Here is a 22165-nt window from a genome sequence, read left to right as displayed (position 1 = left end):
TATATTCAGGGCCTTAACGGTCATGTGTGAAAACTCCTTAAAGGAATATTCTAGGTTCAATACAAGTTAATCGCCATTGACAGAATTTGTTGCATAATTTTGATTGCCACAAAAAATTATTTAGACTGGTCTGTCCTTTTCTTTGAAAAAAGCAAAAATCAAAGTTGAGACAGAATCAGAATCAGAAAAAGCTTTATTGCCAAGTACGTTTTTTACGCATATAAGGAATTTGTTTTGGTGTTGTAGGCACACAATCTCTAAATATATGAAACAAAATATATGAAACAAAGTGAATGGGGCCAATTTTTGGAGGGTTTAAAAGCAGTTTGTGAAGCTTATAATTTTATAAAACCACTTATATTAATTCTTCTTTTAAAACTCATTAATTTTTTGAGCTGTAAAGTTTTTAAATTGTAATTGTTACAGTCATTTAAGGGTTTTTAGGGTTCATTGACTACATTGTTATGGCAACAAAGTTGTAGAATTGGCTATAACTTTTCACAGAAAAGGTTAGTAAGTGATTTTATCACAATACAATCATGTTAACATACATATTGTTTATGTCTTGTGGCTATTTTGAAACAGTGAGTGTTTTAACATTTATAGATTGGCCCGTTCACTTCCATTGTAAGTGCCTCACTGGAACCCAGATTTTTGCTTTTTTTTAAAGAAAAGGGGGGACAAATTGACAAAGTCAAATTATAATATATATATATATATATATATATATATATATATACATATATATATATGTTTTTTTTTTTTTTTGTGGTAATCAACAGTATGCCACACGTGCTGTCAATTGAACTTAACTTGTATTGGACCTGGAATATTCCTTTAATGTGTTTATAGACCACAGACAAGGCTCAGCTTGTGCATCTTGCATTTGAGTGGGATCGTACATGAGGAAAGAAATGGAAAGACCTCGTTCTGAGAAAGTTCAACACTTCCAGTTGTCTCCTACAGTTCTTCTAAGAAGCCTCTTCTGCTTTAGTGCATTTTGGTGTAGGCCTGTCAGTGACATTGTGTCAATGGCCTTGGGTTACACTGTCAGAAAAATGTGCAGAAAATGTACCTTTAGGGATACAACAGCTTGTCACTAGGGCAGTACCTCAAAAGGTACACCCACCCACACACTGTACCATCTTTACACCTTAATATACTAATATGTACCCTAATATAACAGATAGGTATGCTGGTTATTATGATTATGATCTTGTTGATGTGTAATAAAATGCCTAATAATAATAAAAATGTCTATGCTGGTTTTGGCCTTGTTATTTGAGCCTATGGTGGAAAAATAGAATTACTTAAATTAAAAGTTCAGCAGTAACTTTCATGTAAAATGATTCAGAATAATTTTTTGACCTCTGACCTCTCATGTGGCTTCCATATTTATTTGCTAATCCCCTTTGCCTATAATGCTAAAATGTATCTTTGAATGTCATTGACTGAATGTTTTTAATGTGTACACGTATGCTTCACATGTGTTTACTGTAGGTGGAGGTTAACCCTGTGAAGCTCAGCATTGCCCTCTTGTGGATAAACGTGTGTATAGAATGTAAACCTCTTGGTTATTACTGTTCTTGTGATATTACACAATTATCATTAATCAATCCAAATAATGTATTTTGACTTATAAGATCTTCATAATCCATTTTGAATGTAATATATAAGTAACTATATATAATCATGATTCATGACATACCTTTTTCCTCACTCCTCATTTCCCACTTCAACTGCCTTAATGAAAAGTTAATATAATTTGAATATAACATGGTTTCATTTCATTTGTTGACCTGATTCTCTTTGTTTTCCATCAGACCAAGTTTTACTGTAGCTAGGCCACCACTTCTACCCATGATGTCTAGTGGTTGGTAACCCACATCTGCTAGAGTTGGTCCCATAAGCCCCATGCAGAGAAGGATGCTTGCATATTTCTTTGCCAATCTGTTAGGATGCCAGCCCTTACTGAATAATGCAGCTAAGATCAAGCCAAGTCATGCCCAGTTTGCCAACAAATTTCTTGGAAACCATCTTAAGGATATTTTGGGGTAAACTGGTAGTTCTTGAAATAGTAGGAAATGCTTGGATCTAAAAAAAAATATATATGTATTTATATATAAAGTTTGCATTTTTATGCACAATTCCCACGGAAAAAGATTTAGATTTTTAAACAATTAATGTACAAATTCTTACAGACCATTTACAGAACTATAGCTTACCTCAGCCAATCAAATAATTTTTGCTGTGATATTTTGAAATGAACACTTTTAGCAAATATTATTATCTAGTAAAAGTAAAAGGTTGGTTTCCACCGATATTTGTATAAACAATGATTTCACATTTCCAAACTGTCTCTCAAAGGCCATATGAGGAATTCAGCAGTACAGTGATATCTGAAGGAGCAGCTGGCCTGATGCAGGAGTATTTGTCAGGCTCCAGTTGGCACTCTGGCCTTCTTTCATTGTGGCAGACACACCCAGTTACCTCTGAAGTGTTCATACATGCATGTTCAGCTCTCTTAAATTGCAAAAAGGTTAAATGTTATGTTAACAGAAGCTATGAAGAGTGTTTATAGGAGCCAGCATTTCATCTACACTTTCAACTAGCTACTAAAAACAATTCGGCAAAAATGCTTTAGGCCAGGATTTGCCTGAAACTCATTAATTCAGCAACGAAAAGTCTGAATTATCTCTGAAAATAAAACAACTTTTTCATTGTGATTTTGTGTATTTTTTTCCCTCAATCAATACCAATGTGAGAAACACTGAAGAAACACAATAAAAAAAGCAGACGCACAAAAATAAATAAATTAATAACATTTGCATGAAAATAAAATGACAAATAATTTAAATAAATGTGTTGGATTATTTTAGAGCATATAATGTTTATGTCTTGTGATTATATTTTTGAAACAGAGTGGTTTTTTATGTTTATGAACTGGACCCATTCGCTACCACTGTAAGTGCCTTGATTTAACTGCTATTTTTGCTTTTTTGTTTTTTTGTTTGTTTGTTTAAAACTACAAGGGAAGAGTCTAAATAATATTTTGGTGGTAATTATCATTATGTTACAAATGCTGTCGATTGATCTTAACTTGTACTGAACTGTAGCTTATGAAAAGTAGTTCAACTCTTTATCACCTTTCTTACCCATACGCTCTTGTACATACCAGTACTATCATTATGTTGTCATAAAATTTTTTATGTTTGGAATAAAATACAAATTTTCAATTTTTAATACGCTTGCGCAAAAAAAGAGTTGTAATCTGTAATCACATCTGGTTAATTTGTCACATGGGAAATGGTCAAGTGGAGTGCACTGAACATAGTGGCTTTGCTGTACACTGTACATTTTGACAAATGCAAGTTTATCTGGGTATACATACTGTATAGTATTACAGAATAGTTGTGTGCAATTCTGAACATAGCAATGGGCTTTCTTTCTCTCATCGTGAGTGTGTTTGAGTGCACCAGACTGTCTTGGTAGTTAATAATTGTATGTTTTGTCTATTAATTCCATATTACAGGCTTCAGCACCATTGCCCTCTCATGGCCTCATGGGGTCATTAGAATGTAATAGTATAACGATGGGCAAGGAGGAGGTGGGAACGGACTGAAGTCAACGTAAAGTTTAATCAGAACCTCAACATAAAACAAAAATAAGGACACACAAGCAACGCAGCTGCGTGCATCTCTCTCTCGAACTGGCACCTCCAGCTCCCCTTTATCTCACTCTCCCACTGATCAGCTGATTCAGTTCTGGTCGTGAACCATCACGGTCCGGCCACACCCTCCTCCTTGTCACACTCCTCCCCCTCCCAATTCAGGCTAGGTACCACTGGTCTGACTAACTCCCTCCCCATCTCTGGATGGGAGACGAGGCCCTTCCGGCTGTTCTGTCAGCCATGGTCCACTCTGCCTCCTGTGAACCTGGGAGATAGACGATGGGAGGTGTAGGGAGAGAAAAAGGGCGAGCGGAGACACACAGAGAGAGAGGATAGAAGATCTTTCTCGCTGGCTCCTGGACGTGCTGTCGACCGGTCCTCAACTGCTCCTCTGCCCTCTGGCGGATGCCAGCTTGCTCATCCTCAGGCGGATGGGAGCGAGTCCTCTGGCCCCTGGAGGATGGAACTGCTCCTCCCCTTCTTCGGTGGATGGCAGCAGTTCCTCTGGCTCTCGGCAGCCGGCAGTGACCCCGCCGACAGGGTCCCGGCTATTTCAGCGGGTAGTTCAGTGTTGTGGCAGGAGGGACACTAGCTGAACTGTGTTACGTGGACTGGTGGTGCGAGATGGAAAACCATTGTGTGCATCACATCTGTGCCAAGGGGAGTCTCAGTCTGGGCGTACCAGAGTGGACAGTGGGAGGATCCCAGGAAGCAAATTAGAAGAAAAGGGAACAAAAGATTCTCCTCTACACCAGGGGATGGAGTGGTCTTCTTACCAGCTCCAGCTTCCAGAACCGGGCCGCTGGTGGGAGCCCAGTCAAGTCCTCAGCGTCAGACTGGACCAACCCGCTCTACGAGGCTGCAATCGAGATCTCATCCACTTCGCAGGCCCTCAATGAGTTCGCGAACTCACCCTGAGACGAGCCGGCGGTATCGTCCCAAATCTCGACCAGGGCAAACAAGCGTACTGGGCAGCGCCAAGCACGTAAGACAATGATCGTGGCCGTCGGAAGTGGAGGAGGTAACGACCGCAACCAGGAATTACACACAGACTCCATCAGTGCCACTCTTTTAGAGAAAACATACTCTTTTATTTGCAAGAATATATATTCTTTTAGGCCGTCGAAGCAACCGCAACCGCTATAATGCGCCGTAAATCCAACAGCATGCAGAAGTGAATGGACCGACAAAGGAATTCATCTTGCTGAAACAACCTCTCTGAAAAAACAAAATCTGAATGAGTGGTTGTGAGCCAGCATCTTTTATACCCATATGTCTGGGGGAGTGGCATGCAAATTCCACTCGCCAATTCCCACTGGCCTTTTCTCAAAGATCAGAGGTGTTTGAGGCTCCCAAGGGCGACCCCTAGTGTCACTAAATTGGCACAATGTCGAGTGAGTGACAGATAGGGAACTGTCAGCTATGGGTGCTGCGGAGTGATACAAATATTAGTTTTGTAAAGAGGTCAGAGCTGTTCTTTATCATGAATAAAACAAGACTGTTGACCAATCAGCATACAGGACTGGAACTATCCGATTTTATAAATAGTAGTAATACATTTTTTAAATCAAAAGTTGTATGTGTTAACATTAGTTAATGCACTTTGAAATAGCATTAATTAACAATGAACAATTGTGTTTGCTGTAATATATATATATATATATATATATATATATATATATATATATATATATTGTTCATTGTTTGTTCATGATACCTAATGCATTTACTAAAGATTGGAACTGTATTGGAAAGTGTTGCCATGGTGTTTTTTATGTACACAGCTAAATTATATGTTATAAAATGGTAAAACTTCATGAAGTAATTTTATTTATTTTTATCATTTATTATTCTTGTATATAGTATTCTTGTATAAATATTCTTTTTTTTCTTATTTACCTACATTCATTATTGTTACATTTATTAAATTTCTTCATCTTCTGGTTATTGCTTTCCAATGTTTGTTTACTCCGATTGTCCTTGTTGAACCATTTAAATAAAGGGAAAAAATGTAGCCTATCATACTGTGGTACTTTACATAATGGAAACTAGGTAGTTCAGTAGGCAGGGAGAGGCAGAGCCTTTATAAATGCATGTGACATCAGTGGTGTCGCGCAGATCGATGAATAGTGTGTGTTACATTTCAGTTCCTTAAACTTTGTTTATATATCGGTTATATTTGTTCGGCTTTGATCGAACAGCTTCTATTGTGCTCTACTTGTGCGGCTGTCTCTATAGAGTTTGAATAGGCTTTTACATGTTGCATGTGTGATGATGAGCAGGATGGGTTGGGTGAAATCAGGTTTGGCCTACCGGTGTTATGGATGTACGCCTGCACTTGAATAGTTTTACTTGCATTTTCAGCAGAATCGTTCAATGTGAGTTGCCAAGGAGCAAAAAAAGATCATGAAACTATTTTGATATCATTAATAACCCGCTTTGTGTGATCAATGAATTTGACACAGTTTAAAAGTGATTTTAACCATTTCACAGGGTAACATGGTTGCCCGTGTTAATGTGGGACATTGGTTTGAATGGGCACTGGTGTGATTACATTTGTCAGAGCAGTAAATCACATGTGGAAGTCTTTTATTTGCAACACTAAAGCATCATAGGCTGATATGTGTCAACAATAGGCCTATACTAAAATATAGTTTTTTTATATAAATAAAAGACATTTAAGAGTAAAGTTTATAAAACAATTGTTGCTGTTCCCATAGAAAGTCTGTTGGTCTAGTGGAAGTGTGTTTGCTAACCATGCAAACAGACCTATGTTCAATTCCCTGTGAAATCCTGCATTTTTATTTAAATAATTATAATAGCATCTTTTTTCTTTTCAAAGGTTCTGTGCATGACAATGTCGTATGTTTATGATTCCCCATGACACCTCCAAAAAATGATCTTTCAGAACAGTGCAAAATCTTTGGTGGAGAGCAAGTACAAAGACCAAATGGGAAGAACTGGGACTGAACATTTAATCGAAATAAAATTGAAATCGCAATTTGACCTCGAAATCGCAAAGGGCTCTGCTCAATTCAAAGTGTACTTGCACTGCTCTGTCCATTAAGTAAGAGCATTATTACTGTGTTTTCAGAGCGGTTTTGTGTACCACAATTCCATCTCATGCTTAGTCAAAGAAGTGCTCAGAGTTCGGTTTAGATTGCTTACGGACTAAGTGCTTTATTTACACAAAACTGGTGCATCCTACGTGAATGGTTTTATAATCATCTGCAGTAGCAGCATCTCAGTCTCGGCCAGACACAGGTATCATAATATGTAGAATACAAGATGGGTTATATTTCAAACATCTTTTTAAAAATTATTGCTGTTTACCTCACGAGAGAGTGTGTCACCATTATTACACTCCCAGCTGCAACAAGTGAAAGCGGAACTAATATTATCAACATCCAACATAATGAAAAGGAAGGAACGTACATATAATAAATACATCTATATACAATATCTAGATACTATAATATCATGCATTATTAAATAAAATATAATACAATAATGAATAAAAATAATGATATTAAATGGTGACAAACTAACCAAAACTTTCACTTTATGTTTAATTACACAAATTGGTTTTCAGTTCAACTTCTGTTTGACATTAAGTCTGGTTAATAAAGACTAGCTTATATACAGTAGAGGATAGTTTGTATAGGCCAACTTGTTTTTAAGGCCTAGAGTAAAGTGTAAAATGTAATATTTTGTGTTGATTTAATTATTCAACCAACCAACAGTATTTTTGACAGCAATAACTAGGCAACAACTATGGTAGTACCAACAGGGAAATGTCAGTTAACAGTGACGCTGAACAGAAAGCTTACATATAAACAGTTTTGTCAGAGCTGCTGATAAAAAGTTAAATGATTGACAAAAGCAGGTACACAGTGGATGGGTACAGTTTGAATATGATTTGTTTTTCCACTGTAAATATATTTATTTGGGTGAATTGAAAAAAGGTCTGTTTGGTTCTTTTTAAGAAAGAACTCAAATGTGAAAACCCCAGTAGACTTTTGACATTTGAACATTTTGAAAAACATCTTATAATCTTGACTCTAACAACTGTATCTGATCAAATTGACATACCTAGAAGATAAACTAAAATAGTATGTTAATAAAACCATTTATTACTACCTTTGTCGTATATAATATAGCAACAACTTCAAAATGAATACACAACAAAGCCACAGCATTGACCAAAATAACGCATTGATTGATGACACAGACACACACACACACACACACAAATAAAGGGGAATTATGTAAATTACATATCTGACAGCACATATAGTTTTTTTTCTAATTGGGGCACATTTTAATGCAGTTACAACATGCCCCATGAGCACAACTGTGATTTAAACCTGGCTCATCACTTTTCCTGGCTAGCTATGAATGAAAGACTATGCAAGATGCTAGGTGAGAGATCGGAGATTAAAATTATACCAATTTGCCTCATTTTAAATAAAACACTTTAACAGAGATGAAAATTTACTTTCGTGTGAAATTTGACTTTTGCTACTTTAAAATGAACTTTTGGCAAAATATGCCAAAGAGTTTTGAATTTTGCTGCAATTATTTTCTCTACACTGTGTTGATATGGCAACAAGTAAATAAAATAAGTTTCATCTTACTAGTGTGCGCAAATGATTAAATCATGGGTTACAACTAGCCCGAGTTAGTTTGTACTCCGCTCTCCCCAATGTAGTACAGGTATTGTGACAGATCTTAACTACATCGCTGGCAGCTGGATGACTAGCACATGATGTGTCATAAAGGATGATTAGCCTTAAATAATCATACATATATTTATATCATTTGAAAGCCCTAGTTCTTCACTTCATTATGGTTTATACAGTTCAGGTGTGTTATATGTAATATATTCTGGTACAGAATGGAATTTCGGTTCAGGCAGGAAAGGGCTAAACGTAAAGCTCATTTAGCCTACATATAAATGATACATCCTATAACAATTCCCTTTTGCATTGTATTTAATTCAGATTACATTTTTTATTTTTTCTTCATTTGTACTCTTAACATCCCATGTCTTAATACTGGGTTCTTTTCTTTTTTGGCCCGGCCTTTCTGTAATGACACAAACACGGGAACGGAGATGAACCCAGATGTAGGAGTTTATTGCACTGAACACAGGAAAATCAGGTAAGCAATGTGAGGTGAGTATTCAGGTAAGGTACAAAGTCTTTGAACACAGTCTTTGGACATACAATGAACTAAGGCAGAAGGCACAGATCCACAAATGGTTAATTCCAAACCAACATGTGCCCAAACAGGTAACTTAAACTCCAGAAAGTGTTAAAAGTGAGCCATAAACTGAAGAGCAGGTTTGTATTGCAAGACAAAGTACATTCAGAGTTCTCAAAGTCACATTTCCAGCACATTCAGGGAGGTTTGTTGTATAACAGACAAGTTTCAAACAGGTGAGTAGATATGCAGTAAACTCAGGTTTCACAAAGTCACTAATCTTGTATATCCAGAACTGATCTTTGACAATCAGGTAAGTAATAAACAGTAACGCAGTAATCCACTGCCACAGAGCAAAAGGGGGTCCAAGGTACCTTCAACAAGGCCAGACACTGACTGAGTGTGAGTGTGGGGTTTAAGTGCAAGTCCAAACAGGGTGATGATGAGCTGCAGGTGTGCATGATTAACACTCAGGCCGAGAGTGGTGACTGACAGAGTGAGGGAGAGAGAGAGCAGTATACTCGTGACAATCTGTCAGTTACCTCCAGGGAATATTCTTGTTGCATGCTTGACTCAACAAAAATAAGTAGTGCTTTGTTTATTTGTCCGTATGTAAATCTCTGTACTCTAACTCTCTTTCAGCCATGTTGTGCTACCATGCACCATTGAAGAGATTAGTTTATTATTACTTTTCAATGTAAGTTTTACTTAAGTAGCATGTTAGGCTATGTGTAGACAATAGCATATATATACTTGGGAACAAAGTAGTTTTAAAGAAATAGTTCACCCAAAAATGACTATTCCCTTATAATTTACTCACACTTAGGAGGTCTCAAACTTGTATGGCTTTCTTTATTCTATGGAACACAAATTATGTGTTAATGTCCATACAATGTAAGTAAATGGGGTCCAGAATTTTCGTGCTCCTAAAATGACAAAATCGACACTTGACGCCATTACAAAAACCCAGAATCGATGATGGTGTTGAACCCGAAGGCATGTAATTGACACACAACACAAACTGTGAAAACAGGTGGAGAGTGTGGAATGTGCATTCAGTGGGTTCATGGGTGGGGGAAAATAAACCAAATACTGTATGCATGTTTTCTTTGTATGGTTAGAGGACATACTGTATCTATGGGGTACTTGTTTTCATAATTGCTGTGCTTTCACTGGTTTGATAAAAAATGCTTGAAACCCTGAATAACAGTTTCATAAACTGGACAATTCTACATGGATGTCAGTGGAGGTCATACCCATTACCCACCGATCATACAAAATAGATGTCCATCAAAAAAAACGATTGTAACAAGGACACCAGAAACTGGATTTTTCAAACAGAGGTAGGGAATGTTTAATTGACCACTTCTCTGGTTTACAGCTTCATTGTAAAGTTCTCGACCCAGTCTCTCTCTCTCGATCTGGCACTGGCATGGTCCTTTAATGCCGCTCTCCCCAGTCTGGCTACAATTAGAGACAGATATTAGTCATAAATTGTCTCAGGTCTATAAACCCTTACCACGCTCTCGCTCTCTCTCCCTCGATAGACACTCGACACTCGAGGCAGCGAGGAGAGAGGATCTAAATGCAGGCTTCTTTATTTATTAACAAAATACAAAACAAACACAAAGGAAAAAACCCTTGATGGGGAAACAAACATAAACTAAGAACTCAGGCAGGGAAACACAGATCAGGCTTGACAACATTCAACGAACGACAAGGAGTGAACAAAAAGCAGGGCTTAAATAACCAGGGAGTGATGACTGAATTAGACACAGGTGAGAACAATGAACAAAATGGCAGTGGTGATGGCAGGTGGATTCTGGGAAGTGTAGTACATTTAACAATGACAAGTGAAACCCAGGGCAGACAACAAGGGAATCGTGACATAGCCCCCCCTCAAAGGAGCGGCTTCCAGACGCTCCTCAGAGAAAAAAAAAAAATGAAAAAAAAAAATCGTCCAAGGAGTGGGGGGGGGGAGCAAACAGACAGACCAGAGGAGCACAAGGGGCAAACAGACAGACCAAGAAAGTACAAGGGGAAAACAGGCAGTCCAAGGGGCACAAAGGGCAGACAGGCAGTCCAAGGAGGCACAGGGAGCAGACAGGCAGACCAAGGAGGCACAGGGCAAGGACAGGTTTGGGGAACCTAGGAGGAGGCCACTGGACAGGGACTGGGTCAGGGGGCCTGGGAAGAGGCCACAGGACAGGGACCGGGTCAGGAGGCCTGGGAGGAGGCCACAGGACGGGAACGGGGTCAGGAGGCCTGGGAGCTGGCCACAGGGCAAGGACAGGTTCAGGAGGCCGAACCGTGGGAGGTGGAGCCGTTGCAGGCGGAGGCGTGGAAGTAGGAGGCTCTAGAGGCGGAGACCTGGAAGGCTCTGGAAGTGGAGCCGATGGAGGTGGCACCGTAGGAGGCTCTAGAGGCGGAGCCGATGGAGGTGGCGCCGTAGGAGGCTCTAGAGGCGGAGGTCTGGAAGGCTCTGGAGGCGGAGCCGATGGAGGTGGCACCGTAGGATGCTCCAGAAGCGAAGCCCTGGAAGGCTCGAGAGGCGGAGCCCTGGAAGGCTCGAGAGGCTTGAGAGGCGGAGCCGCAGGAGGCTCAGGGGGCGGAGCCGCAGGAGGCTCTGGGGGCGGAGCTCTGGAAAGCTCGGGAGGCGGAGCTCTGGAAAGCTCGGGAGGCTCGGAAGGCAGAGCTCTACGAAGCTCGAAAGGCGGAGCTCTGGGAAGCTCGGGAGGCGGAGCTCTGGAAAGCTCGGGAGGCGGAGCTCTGGAAAGCTCGGGAGGCGGAGCTCTGGAAAGCTCGGGGGGTACTGGCTCTTGGACGGTCGAGGCTACAGGCGCTGGCTCAGGGACGGTCGAGGCTACAGGCGCTGGCTCACTGACATCGGAGGCTACAGGCGCTGGCTCACTGACATCGGAGGCTACAGGCGCTGGCTCACTGACATCGGAGGCTACAGGCGCTGGCTCACTGACATCGGAGGCTACAGGCATTGGCTGGTTGGCCGTGGTTAGCGGAGGCTGGAGAGCAGAGGCCTTTCTTCTCCTCCTCCTCCGGGCGGATGAAGTTAGCAGCGCTGGTTCATTGACTAAGGCAGGCATGAAGGGACGAACCACGGGCTGAATGGAGAGTTACCACTGTGGGGGAGCTACGGGTCCTCCTCGACGACGTCCACAGTGAACGACGAACCGCAGGCTAACAGGGTCTCCTCCACGCACTCGCGGAGCGCCCAGCCGCGCGTCGCCGGTGGCAACCGCTCCTTGAGTGCACCGTTCAGGTTGGCCCGGAAAAAACCCACCAGGAGGGAGTCTGGGAATCCGTGACCCTCGCCAGCTTGAGGAAATCACGGATGTGGTGCTCCACCGGATGGCTTCCCTGCATCAAGCTGAGCAGACTGCAGTTGGCTTGTGAAATCGCTAGATCCATGGTTGGTCGTTCGTTCTGTTAGGAATGAGGCAGCGAGGAGAGAGGATCTAAATGCAGGCTTCTTTATTTATTAACAAAATACAAAACAAACACAAAGGAAAAAACCCTCGATGGGGAAACAAACATAAACTAAGAACTCAGGCAGGGAAACACAGATCAGGCTTGACAACATTCAACGAACGACAAGGAGTGAACAAAAAGCAGGGCTTAAATAACCAGGGAGTGATGACTGAATTAGACACAGGTGAGAACAATGAACAAAATGGCAGTGGTGATGGCAGGTGGATTCTGGGAAGTGTAGTACATTTAACAATGACAAGTGAAACCCAGGGCAGACAACAAGGGAATCGTGACAACCACGCCCCCGCCCCCGCTGCCACACCCATATTTATAATGCATTAGTAATGGCTCATAATACACCTTATAATATGATATAACTTAACATAAATAATTGTAACCACAATTATAATACATTATAATTAGGGCTGTCAATCGATTACCATTTTTAATCGAATTAATTACATGGTGTCCCGATTAATTAATCTATATATATATATAGAATAAAAAACATATATATATCATTCTTACCGGATTTAGTGCATCTTGAATTAAATTTTTTTGTCTGATCTGGCTGCTTCGAGTAGGGCCTTCTCATTCATTATGACTGTAGAACTCCTGGCAGGTGTAGGTGTTCACTTTCACAAGGAGTTCACTTTTGATGAGGTCTACAGATGCTCAGTTCCTTGTCTCTGTCCACGCAGCGGTCATCAGTGAAAACACCCTCTCCACGAACGCGTTGGTGACAGGAATGCTCAAAGCCAAAGATATCAGAGCTGTCATGTATGGGGCACTGACGTGCTTCAGCAGAGCTGTCCGTGAAACTTCGGTGGCATACCCTGCACTCTCCTTTTTTAGGGTCACCTGTAACTTGTTTTAACACAGTTTATATATTTTCTCCAATTATTTATTATACAAACAAAGACAATTTTTCTTCTCGGGAGCTCCGGATAGACCAATTTTTCTGTTGCAGTTTTTTTTTCCAGTGTTTTCCCGCTCTGACAAGAAGATGTTCAGTGTTTTTTTATTAACTTTTTTTTTTATAGTGATTTTGTAATTAATAAAATAAAATGATGCCGAAATAATAAAGATAAAAAATTATACAGACAAAATTGAAATGTGGGACACTGCTTATGGCTTGCGGGATGCGGGACAAAGCTTCCAATTTCGGGACTGCGACAGGTGGTCACCCTACCATACGACCTGCGTCAGACATGCTTGTGTCACGTCTCGGGTGTGTTGCGTCATAAAAATAAAATGTTTAGGTCACTGTGTCAAGTTAAATATAGTTTAATACTCAATCTTTAAACACATATTGAGATCCCTTAGTTCACATTTGAACCCTATGCTGCGTTCACACCGGACGCGAATAGCGCGTCAGGCGCGAGTGATTTCAATGTTAAGTCAATGCAAAGACGCGTTACGCGCGTAAAAAATTCCTGCGGCGCGAATTGAGCGTCTGGCGCGTTACACGCGAATGGTGCATTTTGTGCATTCACGCGTTTGACGCGAATTCGCGTCTGCCGCCCGAGTTGAAAAATCTGAACTTTGGCGTCAATTCGCGCCGCGTTAACCAATCAGGAGCCTAGCTGCCTGCTGTCACTCAGGAGGTAAAGTGACGTAAACTCCGCTCGAATCTTTCATTATTATTGTAATGTAAAGACAACCAACATTAGTGTCTGGACAGTGTTGAATAAGGAAAAAACACAGGACAGGTTAATTACTTTTGGAGGCTGGCTCCATTTATCATCAAAACAAAAATAAATAAATAATTTAACCTGATATACTACCATGGAAAACCTGACATTTTTAAAAAGTCTCAACTTAATAAATGTGCATGTTGTGGACCTGACATCCTGGAACTGGGGCTGACAACCTGGGAAAAAAATACAAAATATAATAATAATGGACTATTTTTAGATAGTTTAGCTCTTTATAGGTTTGTGGGTGGCTCTTAAAAGAGCCGTTCTGGGGAAGTCATGAGGAGGACTTCAAACGCTACTCCGTCGGCTGCCATGGTACTGCTCCCTCCGCCGAGAAGTGTGCCATGAAGACATCCCTCACCCGAGTGCCTCTCTGGAGGAGTTGTTGGCCGCAACCCGACCCAGACCTGGCAGTGGCTCCTCTCCAGCATGTCCCGCGCCCCTCGCTGGTGGACCCAAGTACGGCGACGACGACCCATACGCCGCTGTCCTGCTCTCCAGAGCAAATACAGAGCGGTGACTCTCTCCACGAATGCTCGATCAACATCAGCCATCTTGTAAAAAGATGGCCGTCAACGGGTTTCGCCTCCGACGCGCGTCACGCACGTAAATTTCGCTTCAAACTTTTGTTTTTTACACGCGTCAATTTCGCTCTTGACGCGCGAATGGATTCAAAGTGGTCAAGTGTATAACTAGACGCGGTAGGCGCGAATTTGACGCGCTATTCGCGTCCGGTGTGAACGCAGCATTAGTAACGCATATCTGTGTTGTTTTCTTCACTGTATAAACTCTTATTTCGTTGTGTTGTCTCATGTGGTCCTGTGTTGGTCCTTTGTTGTTTTTATGTAGCACCATGGTCCTGGAGGAACGTTGTCTTGTTTTGCTGTGTACTGCACTAACTGTATATGGTTGAAACGACAATAAAAACCACTTGACTTGACTTGACTTGACTGTGTTGCTCACACAGCTGACATTTCACTTACTGCCCTCTGGAGTATGCGGGTGGTACTACAAGCATGCGATTAAATGAGTTAATTGTTTTAACGCATTATTTTTTGTATAATTAATCGTGCGTTATTAACGCGTTAACTCGACAGCCCTAATTATTATACTTACTTATTCATAGTTATAGCTAAGATTATAATGCATTGTAACAAGCAACATCCAGTTTTATCTGCAGACTTTATAATGTATTACACATATATTTGTAATATATATTAAAGGTATGCTTTAAATAAAGTGACACAAGCAATGTCTAATAATCACTTAAAAATATATTTTGGATGTTTATAAAACATTAAAATTCATGCCGGAAGTTATATACAGTACACATGCAAAAAATACAACATAACATTTAAATTTTGAGATATTATAAAAACACTTGTAAAGCTACAGTCACAGTCACCGTGTTTCCTAGGACTCTTATGTTGAAGTGGTTTATGTCCTCTGACTTCTGTTTTCCAGAATGCACTTCCCTCATCCCTTACCCATCTGTTCCTCATCACAGCCACCTGTTCTGAACCTCTAGTTCAGTTCCTGTTCATTGTTCATTCTTACATAGTTTATGCTAACTAAACAACTGTCAGGTTTTGTAACACAAGTCATCGTCTTCTCTGTATCCTCGCTTTCTTGTCATTGTTATTTAAAGGATTGCTGCACATGGATCCTGCTCTCTCGCCTCATCATTACAACACGTAACAGCTACTAAGTTCAAATATATCAGAAACTCTCTCTCGGGGGAAAATAAATTGTATGTTGACCACACGCGTAGCCAGTCTTCTTGGGTATAAATGCACTGAAGTAATCACTTTAAAGGAATATATACCGATCAGCCACAACATTAAAACCACCTGCCTAATATTGTGTAGGTCGCCCTCGTGCTGCCAAAACGGCACCAACCCGTTCTTCTCACCACAATTATACAGAGTGGTTATCTGAGTTACCGTAGACTTTGTCTGTTCTAACCAGTCTAGCCATTTTCAGTTGACCTCATCAACAAGGCAATTCCGTCCACAGAACGGCCACTCTGGATGTTTTTTGGTTTTTACCACCATTCTGATTAAGTTCCAGAGAGTGTTGTGCGTGAAAATCAGGACATCAGCAGTTACAGAAATACTCAAACCAGCCCTTTTTTACCATAAATTCTCCTTTCTGCCCAGTAGGTGGCGATATGCACAAATAATGCAAATTACAAGAAACAGAAGAAGAATGTGAAAGTGGAGATTGATTGTAAAAAATGACTTAAATATTTATTAGTTTCTCACCCACACTAATCTCTAATCTCTTCTGAAGAGATGTATTTAACCACTGTAGTCATTTGGATTACTTTTATGCTGCCTTGATAGGTGTTTTAGACCTTCAAAATTCTGGCCACAATTCACTGTATGGACCTACAGAGCTGAAATATTCTTATATAATTCTATATTTGTGTTCAGCTGAAGAAACAAAATCACACACATCTGGGATTGAAATAATAAAAAATTTTGTGTGAACTATCCCTTTAATTTTAAGATTACTTTTGAGCCTAACCCCAAATCGCAGCTGTTTATATATTTTCAGTATAACAGCATTTTTACTCCAGTGATATTACTTAACTATAAAATGGATGATGTTGTTTAATTAAAGCAATAAGCCAATTAAGGATGTGTTACAGTGATGTAACCACACTTAATTTCTGGTTGAAAATGAGTTATTTATATTTTTGAGACTTTCAAGACCTCCTTTATCATGTGGATAAGTATCTTGAGTCAATTTCAATGTTTTTCAAATAAATGAATGGGTTGTCTTAACAGTAACTTCCAAAAGCCCAGGAGAAACCAAGGCAGAACTCCGTAACTCCAATTCTATCGGGAAGACACGCTGGCTTGAGTGAAGTTTGAGATGCCATTTATTTGATAGATGTAAAACGGGACGTAATGTCCGAGTGAGTTGTCATGTCCGGAAATGTCATGTCCTGCCAAAGATAGGAGGCAGGAGCGAGGAGCCTACCCCCCTGCGGGACAGAGCTCAACTGGTGGTGGTGGGGAGGTGGAGGTTGCAGTGTTAGCACACCGAAACAGCAATGTGATAGATTGTGAGTGGACTTATAAAGCAATGGCTTACTTGCGATTGGCTAGGAGTTACTCAGCTAATGATGTGATGATGTACAGCTGCTAGTCTTCCTGCTAGAACTACGCTCCACTTCCATTTACCGCTCTTTGACTTTGTTTTGGAATGCTCAAATCGAGTTGGGGTACTCTGCTTTTCTTTAGCTGTGCGTCAAAGTGAAGTTACTGTGCCGGCATGGAATTACGGTACTCTGCCTTTGGTTTTACATGAAAGTTTGCCATGTTTATATTACGGTGTAGCCTGTGTACTGTCATACATTTGTCATTGAAGCAATCTGACACACACGATACCTGAATAAAAGTGTAGTAAACAAATATTGTTGTGTGTTTAACCCCCTGGGGTCACGTCCTGCAGGATTTTTTTCCTCATAACAGTGGAAACAACTTAAAATTCTCTATCATTTTGGGGCATACAGATAAGTGTAAGACATCATTAGAAACTATAAAGGGTCTACTTTTATTTGTGTACACTCACAATAACAAGACAATCATGTGCTTTTGTAAAATAAAGAAAATAAAAAGGGTGAGATTTCAGCCATCTCTATATCCGCAAGCTTATTTCTGAAACGCGTCACAAAAATGAACTGAAACTCCGTGAATACTTATTACACAAACATGCAACATATGTCTTAAGTAAGAGTAGAAAGTTCAAAATACCAGCATTTATCTGAAATAAACGTTTGAACAGTAGTGTATAATGTTATAAAAGCTTTCTATTTCAGTTCAAAATACTTTTGAATAAGGGATATTGATTGTGATCCAGCACCCAAATCAGAAACATGGACAGTTCTTGATAGTTGTCTGGATATTAGTTTCCCGACGTTTGGTTCCTATGAGCTGTTCTGCAGCACACCTGACACCACCTTTGTTGCTCTTATGGAGTTTCCCCTCGCTCCAGTCAGAGCACCACTGCCAGCACCAGAGCCCGCCCAAATCTATGTCCTTTTATGGCCCCGAACAGAAGGGCTTTCTGGTGTTCACTCCCTGTGAGCAATGTTGTAGAGGATGACGAGTAAGAACACCAAGAAATTAACAGGATACCAAGTTCACTTATTTGTACATGATTTATTATCTCTTATTCCAATCCCATGCATTTTAAATTTGTACATGATTTTTTATATCTTTGCATTCCATTATTAATTAAATTATTATGTTTACTCATTAGAAATATGCTTATCTTGTATTTATTCGTATAATTCAGTTTCACCTACCTGCAGTCAAACTGTTAGTTTTGCTGCACACCAATTCAAGCTATTCTTTACCGCTATGGAGTTATTTGCCATGTCTAATGTATTAAAAATGCTATCAGAATACAACCAAAGCACAGGATAGCAATAAGTATATGGCTATAAGTAATTGTAAATCATCCAAAATAAATGCAATGATCACTAGATCACTAGAGTTATTATAATGATTTTGTAAATGGTGATCAGTAACCAAATATTGATAATGTGGAAGTTACTGCCATTTGCCTTGGCGTGACTGCCTTTGTATTGTCTGCAAAAAGTGAGAAGAGTACAGTAACTTCAAAATAGGGGTCAAAAGTCAAGTTTGAGTTCAAGATTTTTTTATGTAGATAATATCATTACTAAAACAAATAATTGCCAGATTTCCAGTGTCCTACCTATAAAACATTTGGCCGGACAACTAAAAACTTCACTGAGAAAAGTCATTTCTCTCAGTTTCACTCTCTAGCGAGTTAAAGTCTTTTGCCTTTGTAGGGCAGCATGGTAAAATCACTGTTCACGCAAGATTTCCAAACTAACTATTCCACCAAATGCATCCAGTATCGTCTGTTAAGGTATAAGAGGAAGCAAGACCAATTTAGTAGGTTCTTCAGTTAGAGGAATGGACGTATATGGGCAGTTGGAAAAGCACTTTAATAATGTAGTGCTGCTCTCTTCCATTGATGAGCTAGTTAAGAGTGTTTGTGTGAGGTGAAAGAGTGATTACGCTCTAATGAAGCAGTTTTCTCTGGTGTGCTGCCTGTCCGTGTCTTTGGGCCCTATCAGGCTCTGGCCTCAGGCATTGCTGCAGGCGTTGTGCTGAGAACCGTAAGTTGGGGTCGAGTAATTAAGGGCTTATATACAGTAGCCTGGCACTCAAACATACCTCTGCTTTACATGAGTTCACACCAAGCATTGTTACCACATCATCACGCTTTGGCCTCCGGACAGCACACTGTGTGTTAAACAGGTCGGTTTGCTCTCTGTGCAACTGTGGAGTGTATGTGTGCCTCTGCTCAAGCCCTCGATGCTTGTTTGCCTCACTAACTGTACAGAAACTGAGAAGTTGTTATTTGCTGGAGGCAAATCATGATTTATTTACAATTGCAGGGCCCTGGAGGTCCAGTTAAAATTAAATGCTTTTCGTCTGTTTATTTTACCAGCAAATTGTAAAGAAGTAGTCTTTAAAGACTTAAATATTTATCTGTTTCTCAACCAAACCTTTCGCTTCTGAAAATATAAATGTAACCACTGGATTACATTTATGATGACTTTGTATGCTTTTTGGACCTTCAAAGTTCTGGCCACCAATCACTTGCATTGTATGAATCTACAGAGCTGAGTTCATCACTTCCTGTTAGCTCAAGTCTGTGTTTGTAGCCTGCTAGCATTTTTAGCATTGCTTGCTTATCTTTCTGTTTTCAGAAATCTGCCATTTTTCAGCTCACATCTTTTTTACCGCATTATTCTCTTATCACGATTCAACTGTGCGCATTTTTCTGTGTGCATCCCCTTTCTATTTTTAGCGCAATCAAAGCGTGCATTTTATTGTGCACACCTGTTTTCTCCTCTGTGTTACACAGATTATTGCATCAATCACAAAGCACCGCTTATCAAGAATCACCATTATAACAAAAAATTGTGTGAGGGATTCACATCGATCTCCAACCCATGCTGGCTAAGAAGAACCACAACAACAAATAATTGCAGTACGTCATGGCATCAGCACACGTTATTGCTACTTACACTGCATGTCACATGTTTATGATAGCTCATCCATCAGCAGTGTGGAATTTACATGTGATAAATGTAAGTAATGTGGTAAGCATAATGTAAGCAGAGGTGGGTAGAGTAGCCAAAAGCTGTACTCAAGTAAAAGAACAATTTCTTAAATTACTCAAGTAGAAGTGAAAGTACTAACATAAATAATTACTTGTGTAAGAGTAAGAAAGTATCCAATTAAAAGAGTACTCAAGTAGTGAGTAACTCGTTATATTCACAAATGACATAATAGATATTAACTCCCCTAAATTCCATTACATAATACACATTGAACATGTACTACAGAATTATTATTATTATTATTAATGGAAATTCTGTCATCATTCACCATCATGTTGTTCCAAACCCGTAGGACAGGGTCAGGGGAACTGGGAGGCGGCCGTAGGACAGGGTCAGGGGGCCTGGGAGGCGGCCACAGGTCGGGGACTGGGTCAGGGGGCCTGGGAGGTGGCCACAGGTCAGGGACTGGGTGAGGGGGCCTGGGAGGCGGCCACAGGATGGGGACTGGGTGAGAGGGCCTGGGAGGCAGCCACAGGATGGGGACTGTGTCAGGGGGCCTGGGTGGTGGCCACAGGACAGGGACTGGGTGAGGAGGCATGGCACGCGGCCACAGGACAGGGACTGGGTGAGGGGGCATAGCAGGCAGCCACAGGACAGGGACTAGGTCATGAGGCCTCGGAGGCGGCCACAGGATGGGGACTGGGTCAGGAGGCCTGGGAGGTGGCCACAGGACGGGGACTGGGTCAGGGGACCTGGGAGGCGGCCACAGGACGGGGACTGGGTCATGAGGCCTGGGAGGCAGCCACAGGACAGGGACTGGGTCATGAGGCCTCGGAGGTGGCCACAGGATGGGGACTGGGCCAGGAGGACTGGGAGGTGGCCACAGGACGGGGACTGGGTCAAGGGGCCTGGGAGGTGTCCACAGGACAGGGACTGGGTCATGAGGCCTGGGAGGCGGCCACAGGACAGGGACTTTGTCAGGAGGTGGAGCCACTGTAGGAGTCGCCGCTAGTAAGGCGGATGGAACCGCTGAAGGAGGAGGAGTCTCTGGGGGAGCGGGCAGAGCCGCATGAGGAATAGTCTCTGGGGGAGCGGGCGGAGCCGCGTGAGGAATAGTTTCTGGGGGAGCGGGCGGAGCAGCGTGAGAAATAGTTTCTGGGGGAGCGGGCGGAGCAGCGTGAGAAATGGTCCCTTCGGGAGCGGGCGGAGCAAGGTGAGAAATGGTCTCTGGGGGAGCGGGCAGAGTAATGTGAGAAATAGTCTCTGGGGAAGCAGGAGGAGCCGTGGAAGATTCTGGGACCGGAGCCGTGGAAGGCAGAGCCGAGGAAGTCTCTGGAGGCGGAGCCGTGGAAAGCTCTGGGGGCGGAGCAGAAGCCTTTCTTCTTTTCTTCCTCCTCCGGATGGTCGAAGTTGGCAACGCTGGCTCTAGGACGAACGAGGCTGGCAACGCTTGCTCTGGGATGGACGAGGCTGGCAACGTTTGCTCTGGGACGGACGAGGCTGGCAACGCTGGCTCTGGGATGGACGAGGCTGTCAACGCTGGGCAAGGAATAAGGATCTACATGCAGCTTTATTAAACTGAAAAACAAACAAGTTAACTCTGAGCAAAAGGAAAAGAAAAACACTGGGAACCAAGCACAGAACATGAAAGCTAAACATGCAAGAAATGACACAGGGAAACCAAGGGCTTAAATACACAAGGGAACAAACAAGGGAATGAGGAACACCTGGGGAAATAATCAGGAAATGAGAAATAATCAGGGAGATCCAATCAAGGAATAAAACTACAATGGACTACAAAACTAACAGAAAACAGGAACTAAACAACAATTTCAACATAAAAGTACAAAAACAAAAGACAAGTCAAGTCAAGTCAATTTTATTTGTATAGCACCTTTCACAACACACATCGTTTCAAAGCAGCATTACAGAAGATCAGCATTAACAGACGATAACACTAATGTCTATAAAGTCGATGAATCATCATTG

This window comes from Xyrauchen texanus, chromosome 3 (genome assembly GCF_025860055.1).
Source record: "Xyrauchen texanus isolate HMW12.3.18 chromosome 3, RBS_HiC_50CHRs, whole genome shotgun sequence".
Lineage (NCBI taxonomy): Eukaryota > Metazoa > Chordata > Actinopteri > Cypriniformes > Catostomidae > Xyrauchen > Xyrauchen texanus.
The sequence above is the reverse complement of the archived record's forward strand: the minus strand, read 5'-3'. Positions refer to the sequence as shown.